Raw genomic sequence first — 19646 nt, forward strand, 5'->3', positions numbered from 1 at the left:
GGGCCTTGGGCAAGGTTTGATCGCTGTGGATGGGACTCTGTAGTTCATGTTATGATGTGTTTCTGATCTCTGGATGCTCCTTTTTTTTGCTATTTTGTGTGATTTTGGTCAGGACGGACTGGCTCTGCGGCCTGCAGGCAACGAGTGACGGCGTGAGATTGAGCTGAACTGAACTAAACTGAACATTCCTGCACTGCTTGAAGAAATCTGCGGTTTGATGTTTTATATTCTGTGTTTTATTCGCTTGTTTCTTTTTGTTGTTTGCACAATTTGTTCTGTTTTTTGCACGTTGGGTGTCTGAGCTTTTTCTTTGAACAGGTTCCACGGTGTTTCATTGTTTCGTGGCTGTCTGTGGGAAAACAAATCTCAGGGTTGAATACTGCACACGTACTTTGATAATAAATGTACTTTTAACTTTAAAGAAAATAAATAAATAAAATAAATATATCTATGGGCACCCATATGGGTTCTAGCTATGCCTGTCTTTTTGTTGGCTTTGTGGAACAATCTATGTTCCACACCTATTCTGGTATCTGTCCCCCACTTTTCCTTCGATACATCGACGACTGCATTGGCGCTGCTTCCTGCACGCATGCTGAGCTCGTTGACTTCATTAACTTTGCCTCCAACTTTCACCCTGTCCTCAAGTTTATCTGATCCATTTCCGACACCTCCCTCCCCTTACTAGATCTTTCTGTCTCTAACTCTGGAGACAGCTTATCTACTGATGTCTACTGTAAGCCTACTGACTCTCACAGCTATCTGGGTTATTCCTCTTCTCACCCTGTCTCTTGCAAAAATGCCATTCCCTTCTTGCAATTCCTCCGTCTCCGCAACATCTGCTCTCAGGATGAGACTTTTCATTCCAGGACGAGGGAGATGTCCTCCTTTTTTAAAGAAAGGGGCTTCCCTTCCTCCACCATTAACTCTGCTCTCAAACGCATCTTCCCCATTTCATGCACACCTGCTCTCACTCCATCCTCCCGTCACCCCACTAGGAATAGGGTTCCCCTGGTCCTCACCTACCACCCCACCAGCCTCCGGGTCCAACATATTATTCTCCGTAACTTCCGCCACCTCCAACGGGATCCCACCACTAAGCACATCTTTCCCTCCCCCCCACTCTGCTTTCCGCAGTAATTGCTCCCTACGCGACTCCCTTATCCATTCGTCCCCCCCATCCCTCCTCACTGATCTCCCTCCTGGCACTTATCCTTGTAAGCGGAACAAGTGCTACACATGTCCTTACACTTCCTCCCTTACCACCATTCAGGGCCCCAAACAGTCCTTCCAGGTGAGGCAACACTTCACCTGTGAGTCGGCTGGGGTGATATACTGCGTCCGGTGCTCCCGATGTGGCCTTTTATATATTGGCGAGACCCGACGCAGACTGGGAGATCATTTTGCTGAACAGCTATGCTCTGTCCGCCAGAGAAAGCAGGATCTCCCAGTGGCCACACATTTTAATGCCACGTCCCATTCCCATTCTGACATGTCTATCCACGGCCTCCTCTACTGTAAAGATGAAGCCACGCTCAGGTTGGAGGAACAACACCTTATGTTCCATCTGGGTAACCTCCAACCTGCTGGCATGAACATTGACTTCTCAAACTTCCGCTAATGCCCCACCTCTCCCTCGTACCCCTTCCGTTATTTATTTATATACACACATTCTTTCTCTCTCTCTCCTTTTTCTCCCTCTGTCCCCCTGACTATACCCCTTGCCCATCTTCTGGGTTTTCCCCCCCCTCCCCCTTTTCCTTCTTCCTGGGCCTCCTGTCCCATGATCCTCTTGTATCCCTTTGCCAATCACCTGTCCAGCTCTTGGCTCCATCCCTCCCCCTCCTGTCTTCTCCTATAATTTTGGATCTCCCCCTCCCCCCCCCCCACTTTCAAATCTCCTAGTAGCTCTTCCTTCAGTTAGTCCTGATGAAGGGTCTCGGCCCGCAACATCGACTGTACCTCTTTCTACAGATGTTGCCTGGCCTGCTGCGTTCACCAGCAACTTTGATGTGTGTTACATAAATAAATCATGCAAGTTCTCATCACTCTTTGATATTTCAAAAATAACCCTCGTACATATTAAAAATATATACAAAGAAACTACAAAATCTTTATATTCAGGTCATCAATTAGTGTCAACCTATTTTTTAAAATTATAACACGACTGACATTTAAGTGGCCGCTAGGCTGTTCAAGGGGCTTCCCCACCGCACTCAGCCCTCCAATCGAGGTACTGGACATCCCGTTGCCTTGGGTCACCAACAGGTTTTGGGCAGATCAAAGTGTCAGGCTTGCTCACACTGACAACCCCAGCCTGCACATTCAGGCACCTCGCATCTCCACCCAGCCAATAGGATTCACCTGCCGATCGTTCCAGACTCATCACCGGCAGCCTATTTAAACCCAGTTCTCATCCGCACTCCTTGTTCACTCATCAAACCAGCTGACCTGAATTAGTTATTCCCAGCCTTCACTCTCCCTGTCTAAAGTTTACCTTGTTGCCTGTTTCTGTTTCTCTCTTGTTTTATGGCCCCTCATGGCTTGTTATTTTACAGTCTATTATCAAAGTTATTGTTCACGGCTGAATCGTCTCCGCTGCTCTGCTTTTGGGATAAGCCTCCTCGACATTCCCTGACACAAAGTACTTCCGTCACTGAGTTGCTGATCTTCCAGCACACTTGTAGTCTGCCTCGGTACACCCGTACATCAGAGAGTCAGTCCGCTGTTACACAGCTGTTGCGAGGAATGAACTGTGACACGAGCTCTTGCATCTTCTCCACATCCTCTTAGCAAATCCACGTTCTGCAAAGAGCTGGGTGACCACAGAAATGTGTTTTTTTTTAATTTATTGCACAAACAATTTACAAGAATAAACTTTTTTACATCACCATAAGACATAGGAGCAGAATTAGGCCATTCAGCCCATCAAGTCTGCTCCACCATTCCATCATGGCTGATTTATTTTCCATCTCAACCTCATTCTACTCCCTTCTCCCCGCAACCTTTAACTCCCTGACTCATCAGGAACCTATCAAGCTCTGCTTTAAATATGACCACTGATTTGGCCTCCACAGCTGTGTATAGCAATGAATTCCACAGATTCACCACTCTCTGGCTAAAGAAATTCCTCCTCATCTCTGTTCTAAATGGCCATCCTTCTATTCTGAGGCTGTGCCCTCAGATCCAAGACTTCCCCACAATTGGAAACATCCTCTCCATGTCCACTCTATCTCGGCCCCTCAGTAATGCAGAGTTTTCAATGAGACCTCTGCACCCGTAGCATTCTTCTAAACTCCAGTGAGTACAAGACCAGAGTTATTAAACACCATAGACAGCACCCTGTCTGGATGCATCTCAGCATGATGTGCACATCTGTCTGTGACACAAGAAGCTGTATATTTCGATGAATCTGTGACAGATAAAGCCAATCTGTAACTTTCTCATGCCCAAGTCACTGATAGCTCTCTGTTGTTCTTCCTTCTGCAATGAAAAAGGAGATATTTTCAGCTACTTCCTCATTTATTACATCCCCAAAGGTCAAGTTCAGTCTTTTCAGCTGTTTACAATATATATTAATGACTTAGATGAGGGAATTAAAAGTAACATTAGCAAATTTGCCGATGACACAAAGCTGGGTGGCAGTGTGAAATGTGAGGAGGATGTTATGAGAATGCAGGGTGACTTGGACAGGCTGGGTGAGTGGGTAGATGCATGGCAGATGCAGTTTAATGTGGATAAATGTGAGGTTATCCACTTTGGTGGTAAGAACGGGAAGGCAGATTATTATCTAAGTGGAGTCAAGTTAGGAAAAGTGGAAGCACAACGAGATCTAGGTGTTCTTGTACGTCAGTCACTGAAAGCAAGCATGCAAGTACAGCAGGCAGTGAAGAAAGCTAATGGCATGCTGGCCTTCATAACAAGGGTAACTGAGTATAAGATCAAAGAGGTCCTTCTGCAGCTGTACAGGGCCCTGGTGAGACCACACCTGGAGTACTGTGTGCAGTTTTATTCTCCAAATTTGAGGAAGGACATTCTTGCTATTGAGGGAGTGCAGCATAGGTTCACAAGGTTAATTCCCGGGATGGCGGGACTGTCATATGTCGAAAGATTGGAGCGACTGGGCTTGTATACTCTGGAATTTAGAAAGCTGAGAGGGGATCTTAATGAAACATATAAGTTTATTAAGGAATTGGACACGCTGGAGGCAGGAAGCATGTTCCCGCTGATGGGTGAGTCCAGAACCAGAGGCCACAGTTTAAGAATTAAGGGTAGGCCATTTAGAATGGAGTTGAGGAAAAACTTTTTCACCCAGAGAGTGGTGGATATATGGAATGCTCTGCCCCAAGAGACTGTGGAGACCAAGTCCCTGGATGCTTTCAAATAAGAGATGGATAGAGCTCTTAAAGATAGTGGAATCAAAGGTTATGGGGAGAAGGCAGGAACTGGATACTGATAGTGGATGATCAGCCATGATCACAGTGAATGGCAGTGCTGGCTCGAAGGGCCGAACAGCCTACTCCTGCGTCTATTGTCTATTGTTTATTGAAACTAATTAGGCATTATTATTATCTTCCCTCAAACCAAACCCAGTCCGTCCGATCTCCACTCAGACCAAACCCAGCCCGTCCGATCTCCACTCAGACCAAACCCAGTCCGTCTGATCTTTCCTCATGCCAAACCCAGTCTGTCCGATCTCTCCTCAGGATGAACCCACTCTCTGATCACACCTCAGTCACTCCTGAAAACAAAGCCATTCTTTATGATCTCACCTCAGAACAAACCCAGCCTCTGATCTCTCCACTGTCGCTCCTCAGGACAAACCCACTCTCCGATCACACTTCCGTCACTCCTGAAAACAAAGCCATTCTTTATGATCTCACCTCAGAACAAACCCAGCCTCTGATCTCTCCACTGTCTCTCCTCAGGACAAACCCACTCTCCGATCACACTTCCGTCACTCCTGAAAACAAAGCCATTCTTTATGATCTCACCTCAGAACAAACCCAGTCCCAAGTGGTGGGGGAGGTGAATATGGAGACATTGATTGGCACGATTTAGCAGAGATGGTTACAACAATTACAAAACTCCATTTCCTGAGGAACTCCCACCGACAGCCTACCAACGGGAGCCGGTGCCACTGTCTGCATGATAGGCACCCCTCATTACTGTCAGGGAGGGGGAGCAGGGGAGCAAATCAAACTGAGAATATAACATACACCACACTGTTCAGTGTACAGCAACTTAAAGATATTGCTGAGGATATCAGGACACGTGTGCTCAGAGACAATCCTCAAGAGCTTTTCCAAACAACCAGCCATCAGAGATAACTTCGAGGAAAGGAGATTGATTATAATGCGTTTTAGATTATGAAGACACGCAGTCCTCTTTTATTGTCATTTAGTAATGCATGCATTAAGAAATGATACATTATTTCCTCCGGTGTGATATCACAAAACACAGGACAGACCAAGACTGAAAAAAACTAACAAAACCACATAATTATAACATATAGTTACAACAGTCCAACAATACCATAGCTTGATGAAGAAGTCCATGAGCACAGTAAAAGTTCAAAGTCTCTCAAATGTCCCACATCTCACACAGATGGAGAGAAGAAAGAAAAACTTTCCCTGCCATACCCGACCAGTCCGACTCTAAGTCATCCGAAAACTTCGAGCTCTGATCAGCTCTCCGACACCGAGTACTGAGCGCCATCTCTATCCGAACGATTCGACCTCCTTCTCAGTCGCCAACAGCAGGCAAAGCTGGGGATATTGAGGCCTTCCTTCCGAACGATTCCCGACTGTGCAGTCACGACAGCAGTGAACAAGTGTTTCAGAAATTTTTCCAGGTGTTCCTCTGTGCTTTCACATCCATCTCCATCAAATCAGAATTGTCCACGGCCCCTATTTAACAGATACGATATCATTTTTCATCGGAGGGCTGCGTACGCGCGGCGTACTGCTTCTCTCTCCTCCCGCCTACTTCCATCCAAATATGCCCTCGGCTTTGCCAGACACACAGTGACATAGTGGGGGAACAAGTGAGGAACTGAAGAAAGCAATATTGACTGTTACGGGTGTTAACAGAGGGGACCCGGTAGATGCGTTAGCCAGATGTCACCAGAGGAAAGGTGAACGTCCCACTGCATTTGTATTCCGTTTATGGACTGTGTTCCAAGGGGTTTATGGAACAGCATCAGAGTGGGGCCATTTAGATGGTTGGGGACACTGGTGTCTCACTGTACCGATGAATCTAAAAAGATACTGGAAATGTTTGATCCTTCTGAACCCACACATACTGAGGCATGGGACTGAGGAAAATGTGTGGAGCGATGGAAGAGGAGATACAAAGACCATCTAAACTCCCGAATGGGAAGGTGATGCCTGTTACAAGTCAGGCACCTGCCTGGAGAAATGAGGGTAGGGAACCCACCCCGAGGGTCTCCCTGTCACACTATCGAGGGTCAAAGAAGGGCAGAGGAAATGGAACAGGGCCAGGAACAGGGAGAACTGAAGGTGGAGTAATTAAATGCTATATCTGTGGCCAAGAGGGACACATGAAGAGAGAATGTCCAAACCTGAGACAACAAAGAGCAGAGCAATGCAGTTCGTCCTTGGAGGGGCCAGAAAGACCAAGCCCATGAAATAACATGGTGGAGACACCATCATCCAGGGAATTGTACCCTGAGCCTGAATGATAGTGTCAGGCCTCACCAACATGGGTGTGTGACACAAGGTGGTATCAAACCGGAAACCCCTAGTGAGTGGTAGGGTCAGAGGCTGCCCTGTTTCCTTTTTATGGGACACTGGAGGATCCCAAACCACCATCAACACCATTAATATAAGTAACGTAAATTGAGAGATACAAGGTAAAATGATCCTAAGTGAATTCACAGGACATTTACAAGTGGGACATGTGAGTGTACCATTGGAAGTTAGAATAGGAGACATAGCATCCATAGAACCATACAACACTACAACACAAAATACAGGCCATTTGGCCCTTCTAGTCTGTGCCAAAACATTATTCCACTAGTCCCATTGACCTGCATCCAGTCCATAACCCTCCAGACCTCTCCTATCCATGTACCTATCCAATTTATTCTTAAAACTTAAGAGTCAGGCCACATTTACCATGTCAGATGGCAGCTCATTCCACACTCTAACCACTCTCTGAGTGAAGAAGTTCCCCCTAAACCTTTCCCCTTTCACCCTAAGCCATGTCCTCTCATATTTATCTCTCCTAATCTAAATGGAAAGAGCCTACTTGCATTTACTCTGTCTACACCCCCCCAATTTTGTAAACCTCTATCAAATCTCCCCTCATTCTTCTACGCTCCAAAGAATGAAGTCCTAACCTGTTAATCTTTCCCTGTAACTCAAATCCTGAAGATCCAGCAACATCTTAATAAATCTTCTCTGCACTCGTTCAAGCTTACTAATATCCTTCCTATAGTTAGGTGACCAGAACTGCACACAATACTCCAAATTTGGCCTCACCAATGTCTTGTACAACCTCCCTATAACATCCCAACTCCTATACTCAATACTTTGATTTATGAATGCCAGGATGCCAAAAGCCTTCTTTACAACCCTGTCTACCTGTGACGCCACTTTCAGGGAATTATGTATCTGAACTCCCAGATCTCTTTGTTCCTCCGTACTCCTCAGTGCCCTACCATTTACTGTGTATGTCCTACCTTGATTTGTCCTTCCAAAATGCAACACCTCACACTTGTCTGCATTAAATTCCATCTGTCATTTTCTGGCCCATCTTTCCAGTTGGTCCAGACCCCTCTGCAAGCTTTGAAAGCCTTCCTCACTGTCCACAACGCCTCCAATCTTAGTGTCATCAGCAAACCTGCTGATCTAATTTACCACATTGTTATCCAGATCATTGATATAGACAACAAACAATAATGGTCCCAGCACAGATCCTTGAGGCACACCACGAGTCACAGGTCTCCAGTCTGATAAGCAATCATCCACTACCACTCTCTGTCTTCTCCCACACAGCCAATTTCGAATCCAGTTTACAACCTCTCCATGGATACCTAGTGTTTGAACCTTCTGAACTAACCTCCCATGTGGGACTTTGTCAAAGACCTCACTAAAGTCCACATAGACAACATCCAAAGCCTTTCCTTTGTCTACTTTCTTGGTAACCTCCTCGAAAACCTCTACAAGATCCGTTAAACACGATCTACCATGCACAAAGCCATGCTGACTATCCTTAATCAGCCCTTGGCTATCCAAATACTTGTATATCCGATCTCTCAGAACACCTTCCAGTAATTTACCTACTACTGATGTCAGGCTCACCGGCCTGTAATTACCTGGTTTACTTTTGGAGCCGTTTTTAAACAACGGAACAACATGAGCTACCCTCCAATCCTCCAGCACCATACCCGTGGCTAAGAACATTTTAAATATTGCTGCCAGGGCCCTGGCAATTTCACACTAGTCTCTCTCAAGGCCCAAGGAAATATCATGTCAGGCCCGGGGGATTTATCTACCTTTATTCGCTGTAAGGCAGCAAACACCTCCTCCTCTTTAATCTCAATATGTTCAATGACACTGCTGCTTATTTCCCTTCCTTCCATACACGCTATGCCAGTGTCCTGAGTAAATACTGATGCAAAAAAACTGTTTAAGATCTCCCCCATCTCGTGAGGCTCCACACATAGACGACCACTTTGATCTTCTAGGGGACCAATTTTGTCCCTTACTGTCCTTTTACTCTTAATATACTTGTAGAAATCCTATACCTGCTATACACCTCTCTCTTTTTCTTAACCAGATCACCAATATCCCTTGAAAACCAAGGTTCCCTGTGCCTGTTGACTTTGCCTTTAATCCTGGCGGGAACATGCAAACTCTGTACTCTCAAAATTTCATCTTTGAATGCCTTCCACATACTGAACACATCCCTGCCAGAAAGCAACTTATCCCAATCCACTCTTCCTAGATCCTTTCTCATTTCCTCAAAATTGGCCCTTCTCCAATTTAGAACCTTAACTCGAGGACCAGACCTATCCTTATCCATAATTAAACATAGAACATAGAATAGTACAGCACAGTACAGGCTCTTTGGCCCACATTGTTGTGCCAACCCTCAAACCCTGCCTCCCATATAACACCACAAATTAAATTCCTCTTTTTACCTTTCCAGTAGTCTCTTAAATTTCACTAGTGTATTTGCCTCCACCACTGACTCAGGCAGTGTATTCCATGCACGAACCACTCTCTGAGTAAAAAACCTTCCTCTAATATCCCCCTTGAACTTCCCACCCCTTACCTTAAAGCCAAGTCCCCTTGTATTGAGCAGTGGTGCCCTGGGGAAGAGGCGCTGCCTATCCACTCTATCTATTCCTCTTAATATCCTGTATACCTCTATCATGTCTCCTCTCATCCTCCTTCTCTCCAAAGAGTAAAGCCCTAGCTCCCTTAATCTCTGATCATAATGCATACTCTCTAAACCAGGCAGCATCCTGGTAAATCTCCTCTGTACCCTTTCCAATGCTTCCACATCCTTCCTATGGTGAGGCGACCAGAACTGGACACAGTACTCCAAGTGTGGCCTAACCAGAGTTTTATAAAGCTGCATCATTACATCGCGACTCTTAAACTCTATCTCTCGACTTATGAAAGCTAACACCCCATAAGCTTTCTTAACTACCCTATCTACCTGCGAGGCAACTTTCAGGGATCTGTGGACATGTACCCCCAGATCCCTCTGCTCCTCCACACCACCAAGTATCCTGCCATTTACTTTGTACTCTGCCTTGGAGTTTGTCCTTCCAAAGTGTACCACCTCACACTTCTCCGGGTTAAACTCCATCTGCCACTTCTCAGCCCACTTCTGCAAACTAGCAATGTCTCTCTGCAATCTTTGACAATCCTCTACACTATCTACAACTTGAAACTAATGACATTATGGTCACTGGACCCAAAATGTTCAACAGAAGGTGACTTCTGTCACCTGACCTGTCAGGTTCCCTAATAGGAGATCAAATATTGCGTCCTCTTTCGTTGGTACCTCTATATATTGATTTAGAAAACTTTCCTGAACATATTTGACAAACTCCACGCCATCTAACCCTTTCACGGTGTGGGAGTCCCAGTCAATATGTGGAAAGTTAAAATCCCCAACTATTACAACTTCCTGTTTCTTACATCGGTCTGCTATCTCTCTCTACAGATTTGCTCCTCCAATTCTCTGACTATTGGGCGGTCTATAATACAATCCTGTTAGTGTGGTCACACCTTTCCCGTTCCTCAGCTCCACGCACATGGCCTCTGTAGACAAGCCCTCCGGGCTGTCCTGTCTACACACAGTTGTGATATTCTCCCTGACTAGTAATTCCACTCCTCCCCCTTTCATCCCTCCCCCTCTGTAACGTCTGAAACAACAGAACCCTGGAACATTAAGCTGCCAGTCCTGCCCCTCCTGCAAACAAGTCTCACTAATAGCAATAATTTCGTAATCCCACGTGCCAATCCACGCCCTAAACTCACCTGCCTTACCTACAATATTCCTTGCACTGAAATACGGTAGATGCACCTGAGAACCTTTCTATCACATATAAACCTTTGATTACTGTCTATACATGCAGTCCTTGCATGACCTTTATCCTCCTCCACCTCACTATCTGCTCTAACACTCTGGTTCCCCTCCCCCTGCAAATCTAGTTTAAACCCCCCGGAGCAGCACTAACAAATCTACCCACAGGGATGTTAGTCCCCCTCCAGTTCAGGTACAAACCGTCCCGTCGGAACAGGTCCCACCTTCCCTGGAACAAGGCCCAATTGTCCAGAAACATGAAGTCATCCCTCCTGCACCATCTCCTTAGCCACGTATTTAGCTGCATTATCTTCCTATTTCTAGCCTCACTAGCACGTGGCACGGGCAGCAATCCTGAGATTGCAACCCTGGAGGTCCTTCAACTTTGCACCCAACTCCCTAAACTCTCTTTGCAGAACCTCCTCCTCCTTCCTAACCATGTCATTGGTCCCTACATGGACCACGACATCTGGCTGCTCACGCTCCCTCCTGTGAATACAGAAAACTCGATTCGCGATATCGCGGACCCTGGCACCAGGGAGGCAACAGACCATCCGGGATTCTTGATCTCTCCCACAGAACCTCTTATCTGTCCCCCTAACTATTGAATCCCCTGTCACTACAGCTCTCCTCTTTTCCCTCCTTCCCTTCTGAACTGAGGGTCCAGTCTCAGTGCCAGAGACGTGACCACTACAACTTGTCCCTGGTAGGTTGTCCCCACCAACAGTATCCGAAATGGTATACTTATTATTGATGGGAACGGCCACAGGGGTGCCCTGCTCATTCTGTCTATTCCCCTTCCCCCTCCTGACAGTCACCCAGCTTCCTGCCACGTGACTTTTAGGGGTGACTATCTCCCTGAAACTCCTGTCTATTTCTGCCTCTGCCTCCCGAATGATCCGAAGTTCATCCAACTCCAGCTCCAGATCCCTAACTAGGTTTGTCAGGAGCTGCAGCTGGATGCACCTTTTACAGGTGTAGTCATCAGGGACAATTGTGCTGTCCCTGACTTCCCACATACTGCAAACGGAGCACTCAACTGTCCTAATTGCTGCCTCCATTACCAACTCCTAAGTTAATTAAATTAATTACAGGAACTTACCCGGCCCTACCTCACTGGGAGCAGGCTCGTTCTCAGCCTCTGCTCACCGAAGCCTCTCGAGCCAAGCCTCAAAGCTCCACTCCTACCCTGAGCCACTCACACACTGGCCGCTCCTCTTCAGTTACCCCTCCTTTTATTTGTCCCTGCCAATTATCTCAATTACTCACTCTGTCCAATCAACACTCTGTTTAACCCTTCGGTTGCCCTCCACACTCCTTTTTAAAGCACACTCACCTGAGCAGCTTCCCAGCACTGAGCACTCTCCCCAGCCCCTCTCTCCTCCTCCTGCTGCGACCCTTCCTCGATCACACTGCCCGGAGAAATATTCAGCAGTGTTGGTGGAATTACCCAGGGAGTACGAACATAAACTGGGGAGTGATTATATGGCCAATGTGGGACTTTGTTTTGACCCAGTTAATTGTATGATTTGGCAGATGCCAACTGGCATGAATAACAGACACCACATACAGATCCCAGCAGGCGGATGTCAGGATAGAATACACACAGTGGGTGAAATGTGGATAAAACCGGAGGAGATGAGTAATGATTAGAAGGTGCAGCAAATTGTTGCACAGAACTCAGGGACACTTGCAAGGCACAAGCATGATTGCAGAAAGATGGTCGGCACTGTGAGCATACAAGGTCCAGACCCCAAACCACAGAACCACGGGTTTCCAAAAAAGCAGAGGAAGCTGTGGGTAAGGTACCACAGAGTTTGGTACAACAAGGGGTACTGAGGCCAGTAGCCTCCACTAATAACTCACCCAAATGGCCAGTGAGGAAACCAGTTGGTAGGTGGAGGTTGACTATCGAGAGGTGAATAAAGTAACTCAGTTAACAGTCCCAACTGTAGCAACTAACCCGGAAACAGAGGTCAAATGGAATGAAAGAGCAGAAAAGTTCAGTTTTAAACATAAATGATGGATTTTGGTCATGGTCAAGTTTGCATTTGCCTTTCAGAGACAGCAGTATACGAGGACTACCTACCACAGGGGTTCCATAATTCCCCATCTGTATTTCACCAGCGCTTAGGGGAAAGGTTAAAACGGTTTTCACACCCGAGTGCTTGATACAGTACATAGATGATCTACTCCTGCAGAGTGAAACCAAGCAGGAACATTACCAGCTATTGACAGAACTGCTGCAATTATTAGCAACACACACAAAATGCTGGAGGAACTCAGCAGGCCAGGCAGCACCTTATGGAAAAGAGTACAGTCAACGTTTCAGGCCGAAACCCTTCAGCAGGACTGGAGAAAAAAAGCTGAGGAGTGGATTGGATTTAAAAGATGAGGGGAGGGAGAGAGAAACACCAGGTGAAACCTGAAGGGGGAGGGATGAAGTAAAGAGCTGGAAAGTTGATTGGTGAAAGTGACAGAAGGCCATGGAAGAAAGCACTGGGGGGGGGCAATGGGTGGGCAAGGAGATAATATGAGAAAGGGAAGAGGAGATGGGAAATAGGGAAGGGGGCGGGAGGTTGGGAGACATTACCAGAAGTTTGAGAAATCGATATTCATGCCATCAGGTTGGAGACTGCCCAAACGGAATATAAGGTGTTGTTCCTACAACCTAAGCGTGGCCTCATCACGACAGCGGAGGAGGCCGTGGATTGACATATCAGAATGGGAATGGGAAGTGGAATGAAAATGGGTAGCCACTGGGAGATCCCACTTCTGCTGGCAGATGCAGTGGAAATGCTCGGTGAAGTGCTCTCCCAATCTACATCGGGTCTCACTGATATACAAGAGGCCACACCAGGAGCATCGAACACAGTATAACACCTCAACAGACCCACAGGTGAAATGTTGCCTCACCTGGAAGGCCTGTTTAAGGCCTTGAAAGGTCGTGAAGTGGAAGGTGTAGGGGCAGGTGTTGCACTTGTTCCACTTGCAAGGATAAGTGCCAGGAAAGAGATAAGTGGGGAGGGACAAATGGAGAAGGGAGTCACGTAGGGAGCGATCTCGGTGGAAAGCAGAAATTGGGGGGAGGGAAAGCTGTGCTTTGTGGTGGGATCTCACTGGAGGTGGTGGAAGCTTTGGAGAATTATGTGCTGGATGCGGAGGCTGGTGGGGTGGTAGGTGAAGACAAGAGGGATTGATCCCTGGTGGGGTGGCGGAAAGATGGGGTAAGAGCAGACATGCGTGAAATGGAAGAGATGTGGTTGAGGGAAGCATTGATGGAGGAGGAAGGGAGGCCCCTTTCTTTGAAAAGGGAGGACATCTCCTTCGTTCTAGAATGAAAAGCCTCATCCTGAGAGCAGATGCGGTGGAGACGGAGGAATTGAGAGAATGGGATGGCGTTTTTACAAGTAGCAGGGTGGGACGGGGTGTAGTCTAGGTTGCTATGAGAGTTCATGGGTTTCTAACAGACATCGATGGATAAGCTGTCTCTGGAGATAGAGACAGTGAGATCGAGAAAGGGAAGGGAGGTGTTTGAAATGGACCAGGTGAATTTGAGAACAGGGTGGAAGCTGGAGGCAAAGTGAATGAAATCGAAGAGTTCAGCACGGGTGCAGGAAGCAGCACCAATGCAATTGTCGATGTAGCGCAGGAAAAGTGCGGGACAGTCACCAGTGTAGGCCTGGAACACGACTGTTCCACGAAGCCAACAAACAGACAGGCATAGGTGGGACCCATACGAGTGCCCACGGCTGCCCCTTTCTGCATTGGGACTAAAGGTAAACCCTAAAAAAGCACAGGTAACGAGACAAAAGTTAGTTATTTGAGAATGATCTTGACATTGGGAAGAAGAGAAATTGATAAGCGAAGAGTTGAATCAGTTATGAAACTGCCTATTCTCCGAGACCTGAAAGGGCTGCGGTCCCTTCTGGGGCTGGTCGGCTACTGCAGGGATCACATTGATGGATTTTCCACTAAGGCAGCTCCTTTAATGGAGTTACTGAAAAAGAATGTGGTGTGGGATGGAAATCAGAACACACCCAGACCCTCACAGATCTGAAGCAAGCGTTGGCCACTGCGCCTGCTTTAAAAACCCAAATCTCATTGGAGGTGGCGACAACTGATACCACCCCCTCAGCAGTGATGTTACAGGAGATGCATGGGCAGTTAAGCTATGCTTCACTCATGCTCTCACCAGTAGAACAGGGGTAGACTGTATGTGAAAAACACTTGTTAGCAGTTTTCTGGGCAGTACAGCATTTCACCTACATAGTTGGACTTAATCCACTCACAATACTGACAGAACATACCCCCATACAATTACTGTTAGATGGAAGGATTAATGATTGGTCAGTAAGCCAAAACAGAATTGCGAGATAGGCGTTGCTGTTTCAAGGAGAAATATTAGTGTAAAGCAAGTAAACACTACCTCTATGTCGGCCGATAACCCGGTACACCAAGGAAGTGAACATGAGTGTCAAGTTATGATAGTAAATGATCCCGAGGGTCCATTTGTATCAAAACAAAAGGAGGGGTGGAATCAGATCAGATGAAGTAATGACTGAGAACAAAGAAACAAAGGAAAAAGAAAAACCCCACTTTAAAATGATTGTGGATGGCCCCTCATCAGTACAGGATGGTGAGAGGAGAGCTGGGTGTGGCGTATATGTAGAGGATGAACATGGCCAGGAAAGGTACAGTCAAGCTTTAACGTTACTCAAAACAATGGGTGTACAGGCAGCAGAAATGGCAGCTGTGGTATTTGTGGTGAGCCACCCAAAGCATTTTCCGCCAGGGTCAGTCATGCACTCTGATAGTATGTATGTTTGTAACAGCCTTACAGAAATTTCCCTCTGTGGGAAGCCAGGGGGTTTGTTTCAGCTGATGTGAGGCCCCTCCCATCTGCTGCTTTATTGCAATATATATTTGAGGAGGCAAAGGGAAAAGAATATGGAGTCATAAAGGTGAATGCCCACTCTAATTCATCTCCTGAGGGAAATAGAAAGGCTGAGAATTGGTGAAGCAAGCTGTTTTTATTGGGCAGGACCAGACTGGGGAGATCGGGAGGCAGAAGGAAAAATACATTAAGGTTATGGATTTAACAGAGGAGCAGAAGGAAGATAAAGAATTTTTTTTAAATGATTGAAGGTGCAGGGTCTGATATACACAAAGAGGACAAGGGAGTGTTTGTCAAAGATGGAGTTGTCCTTCATGAAGGAAAGCTTGTTGTTCCAAACGGAGGAAGAAATGAGATGATCCATTGGTACTATGATCTATGGGGACCCTAGGGGTGCGAAAGCACCCTGGAAAAGATCAAGGAAGTGGGTTGGTGGTCTGAAAAGAAGAATGATATGGAGCAGTATGTCCAAAATTGCTTGATTTGTGTACAATATAATCCAGACAGACATGTAATGAAAGGAACCCTTCCACACACGACCGGTGGAAGGGCCTTGCAGATAGATTATGTTGGTCTCTTACCACCCACCCCAGGAGGGTACAAATATATTCTGGCAGAAATAGATACAAAGTGAGTGGAAGCTTTTCCAGCTAAAATAACCACAAAGGCCACTGCAAAAATCTTACTGGAAAGGATATTCACTCGTTGGGAACTACCCCGGAGTATCGAATCAGATCAAGGTGCACATTTCACAGCCCAGATAATGCAAGATGTCATGGCACTTTCAGGGATCAAGCAGAGATTTCATATACACTATAGACCACAGTCCAGTGGAATTGTGGAAAGGATGAATCGAACACTAAAAAACATGATTGCAAATTGGTGCGACAACGTGGAACAACATGGCAGGTAGTTTTGCCTTGTGCCTTGATGATAATAAGCAATACAGTGACATCGTCAATATGTGACACCCAGCAAGGGATGACCAGAAGGGACATCAGAGGATTAGATTTGCCTTGTGCCTTGATGATAATAAGCAATACAGTGGCATCTTCAACTGGCTACACCCCTGATAACCTCATGACCGGAAGGGACATGAGAGGATTAGAGGAGTTGTTAGGATTAGATTTGTCAGAATCTGAAATTGATGGGACTGTGTCAGAGAAGTGGACACAACAACTGGTCGAGACAGTGAAAGAGGCCAATTATGCAGCAGCCCACCAAACAGGAAAGAAGCAACAGAGTAAAGCCTACTTTGACTCAAAAGTCAGTCCCATGGAACTAAGCCCAGGACAAAGAGTGATGATTAGAATACACCAACCCACCTCATTTTTAAATCCAAGGTTTGCAGAGCCCCATGAAATTATAGACAAAGCACGCCCTTCAGTGTACAAAGTACTGACTTCTCCAGATAAAAGTGGGTGGTACCATATCAACCAGCTGAAATTGGTGAGGGAGAAACAGGAATGTTCTCACCATCGGCCATAACAATTGATGCACATGAAAGTCCTGATTTGGGAGACTTGAGGATGGAACAACTGTTCCAAGAAGATAGGAACATGTCCACTCAAGGGGATGATTTTTATTTTCCACATCCTGAGAACCAGGGGAGTTTTGTCAAAAAATCAAAGGGAAAGAAAGAACTGCCAGTGTTTGTCTCTCCTATCCCAAAACAAAACTGGGTGAGGAAAAATGGATGCCTTGAATTCAAAGACAATTGGGAGTCTGGACTGCTTTGTCCAGAAAAACAAGTAGAAAATATGGACAAAATAATTTAAGATTTAAACTGGAAATAAGAGCAGATATTACCCTCATTTGTTACAAGTTTAATTCAACATGAAGAGAATAATATATATTGTTGCGATGAAATTAACTATTCTCCACTCACAACACACCCAGTGTTTCACACATCCCCTCAGAACACGCCCGGTCTCTCCAATCTCTCCTCAGTCCGTCCATTCTCTACGTTCTCCCCTCAGAATGCACCCAGTTTCAGACCTGCCTTGGAACAAACCCAGCTCCTCCAATCTCCCCTCAGAATAAACCCAGTCCCTCTGATCCCTCTGACCACCACTCAGAACAAATCCTTTCTGTCTGATCTCCCCTCAGAACCAACCCTGTCAGTCTGCTCTCTCCTCAGAACATAGCCTGTCTCTATGAACTCCCGTCAGAACATATCCAGTCTGTCTGATCTCTCCTCAGAGCATATCCAGTCTGTCCGATCTCTCCTCAGAACATATCCAGTCTCTACGAACTCCTCTCAGAACATATCCAGTCTCTACGATTGCTGAGCCCCTGGCGATAATCTGAGGAGATTGCTGAGCCTCTGGTGATGATCTTTGCATCATCAATAGGGACGGGAGAGGTTCTGGAGGATTGGAGGTTTGCGGATGTTGTTCCCTTATTCAAGAAAGAGAATAGAGATAGCCCAGGAAATTATAGATCAGTGAATCTTTCTTCAGTGGTTGGTAAGTTGATGGAGAAGATCCTGAGAGGCAGGACTTATGAACATTCGGAAAGACATAATACGATTAGGAATAGTCAGCATGGCTTTGTCAAAGGAAGGTCGTGCCTTACGAACCTGACTGAATTTTTTGAGGATGTGACTAAACACATTGATGAAGGTAGAGCGGTCGATATAGTGTATACGGATTTCTCAAGACATTTGACAAGATAACCCATGCAAGCCTTGTTGAGAAAGTAAGGAAGCATGAGATCCAGGGGACATTGCTGCCGGCGACGGTGGTGGAGGCGGATACGATAGGGTCTTTTAAGAGACTCCTGGATAGGCACATGGAGCTTAGAAAAATAGAGGGCTATGGGTAACCCTAGGTAATTTATAAGTAAGTACATGTTTGGCACAGCATTGTGGGCCGAAGGGCCTGTATTGTGTTGTAGGTTTTCTATGTTTCTAAGTTTTCTATCTCTGATCTCCCATCAGAACAAATCCAGTCTGTCCGATCTTCCCTCAGAACGATCCCTGTATGTATCAGAATCAGAATCAGGTATATTATCCCCGGCGTGTGACATGAAATTTGTTAACTTAGCAGCAGCAGTTCAACGCAATATATCAAATAGAAGAAAAATAATTATATAAATAATAATAAGTAAACAAGTAATTCAATCCCAGTATACATATATTGAATAGGTTTTTAAAAATGTGCAAAAAACAGAAATACTGTATATTAAAAATGTGAGGTAGTGTTCACAGGTTCAATGTCCATTTAGGAACCAGATGGCAGAGGGGAAGAAGCTGTTCCTGAATCACTGAGTGTGTGCCTTCAAGGCTTCTGTACCTCCTACCTGATGGTAACAGTGAGAAAAGGACATGCCCTGGGTGCTGGAGGTCCTTAATAATGGATGCTGCCTTTCTGAGACACTGTTCCCTAAAGATGTCCTGGATACTTTGTAGGCGAGTACCCAAGATGGAGCTGATTAGATTTACAACCTTCTGCAGCTTCTTTCGGTCCTGTGCAGTAGCCCCTCCATACCAGACAGTGACGCAGCCTGTCAGAATGCTCTCCACAGTACAACTATAGAAGTTTTTGAGTGTATTTGTTGACATGCCAAATCTCTTCAAACTCTTAATGAAGTGTAGCCGCTGTCTTGCCTTCTTTATAACTACATCGATATGTTGGGACCAGGTTAGATCCTCAGAGATCTTGACACCCAGGAACTTGAAACTGCTCACCCTCTCCACTTCTGATCCCTCTATGAGGATTGGTATGTGTTCCTTCACCTTACCCTTCCTGAAGTCCACAATCAGCTCTTTCGTCTTACTGACGTTGAGTGCCAGGTTGTTGCTGCGACACCACTCCACTAGTTGGCATATCTCACTCCTGTACGTCCTCTCGTCCCTACCTGAGATTCTACCAACGATGGTTGTATCATCAGCAAATTTATATATGGTATTTGAGCTATGCCTAGCCACACAGTCATCTGTATCTAGAGAGGAGAGCAGTGGGCTAAGCACACACCCCTGAGGTGCACCAGTGTTGATCATCAGCAAGGAGGATGTTATCACCAATCTGCACAGACTGTGGTCTTCCGGTCAGGAAGTCGAGGATCCAATTGCAGATGGAGGTACAGAGGCCCAGGTTCTGCAACTTCTCAATCAGGATTGTGGGAATGATGGTATTAAATGCAGAGCTATAGTCGATGAACAGCGTCCTGACACAGG

Source organism: Mobula birostris, chromosome 5 (genome assembly GCF_030028105.1).
Source record: "Mobula birostris isolate sMobBir1 chromosome 5, sMobBir1.hap1, whole genome shotgun sequence".
Lineage (NCBI taxonomy): Eukaryota > Metazoa > Chordata > Chondrichthyes > Myliobatiformes > Myliobatidae > Mobula > Mobula birostris.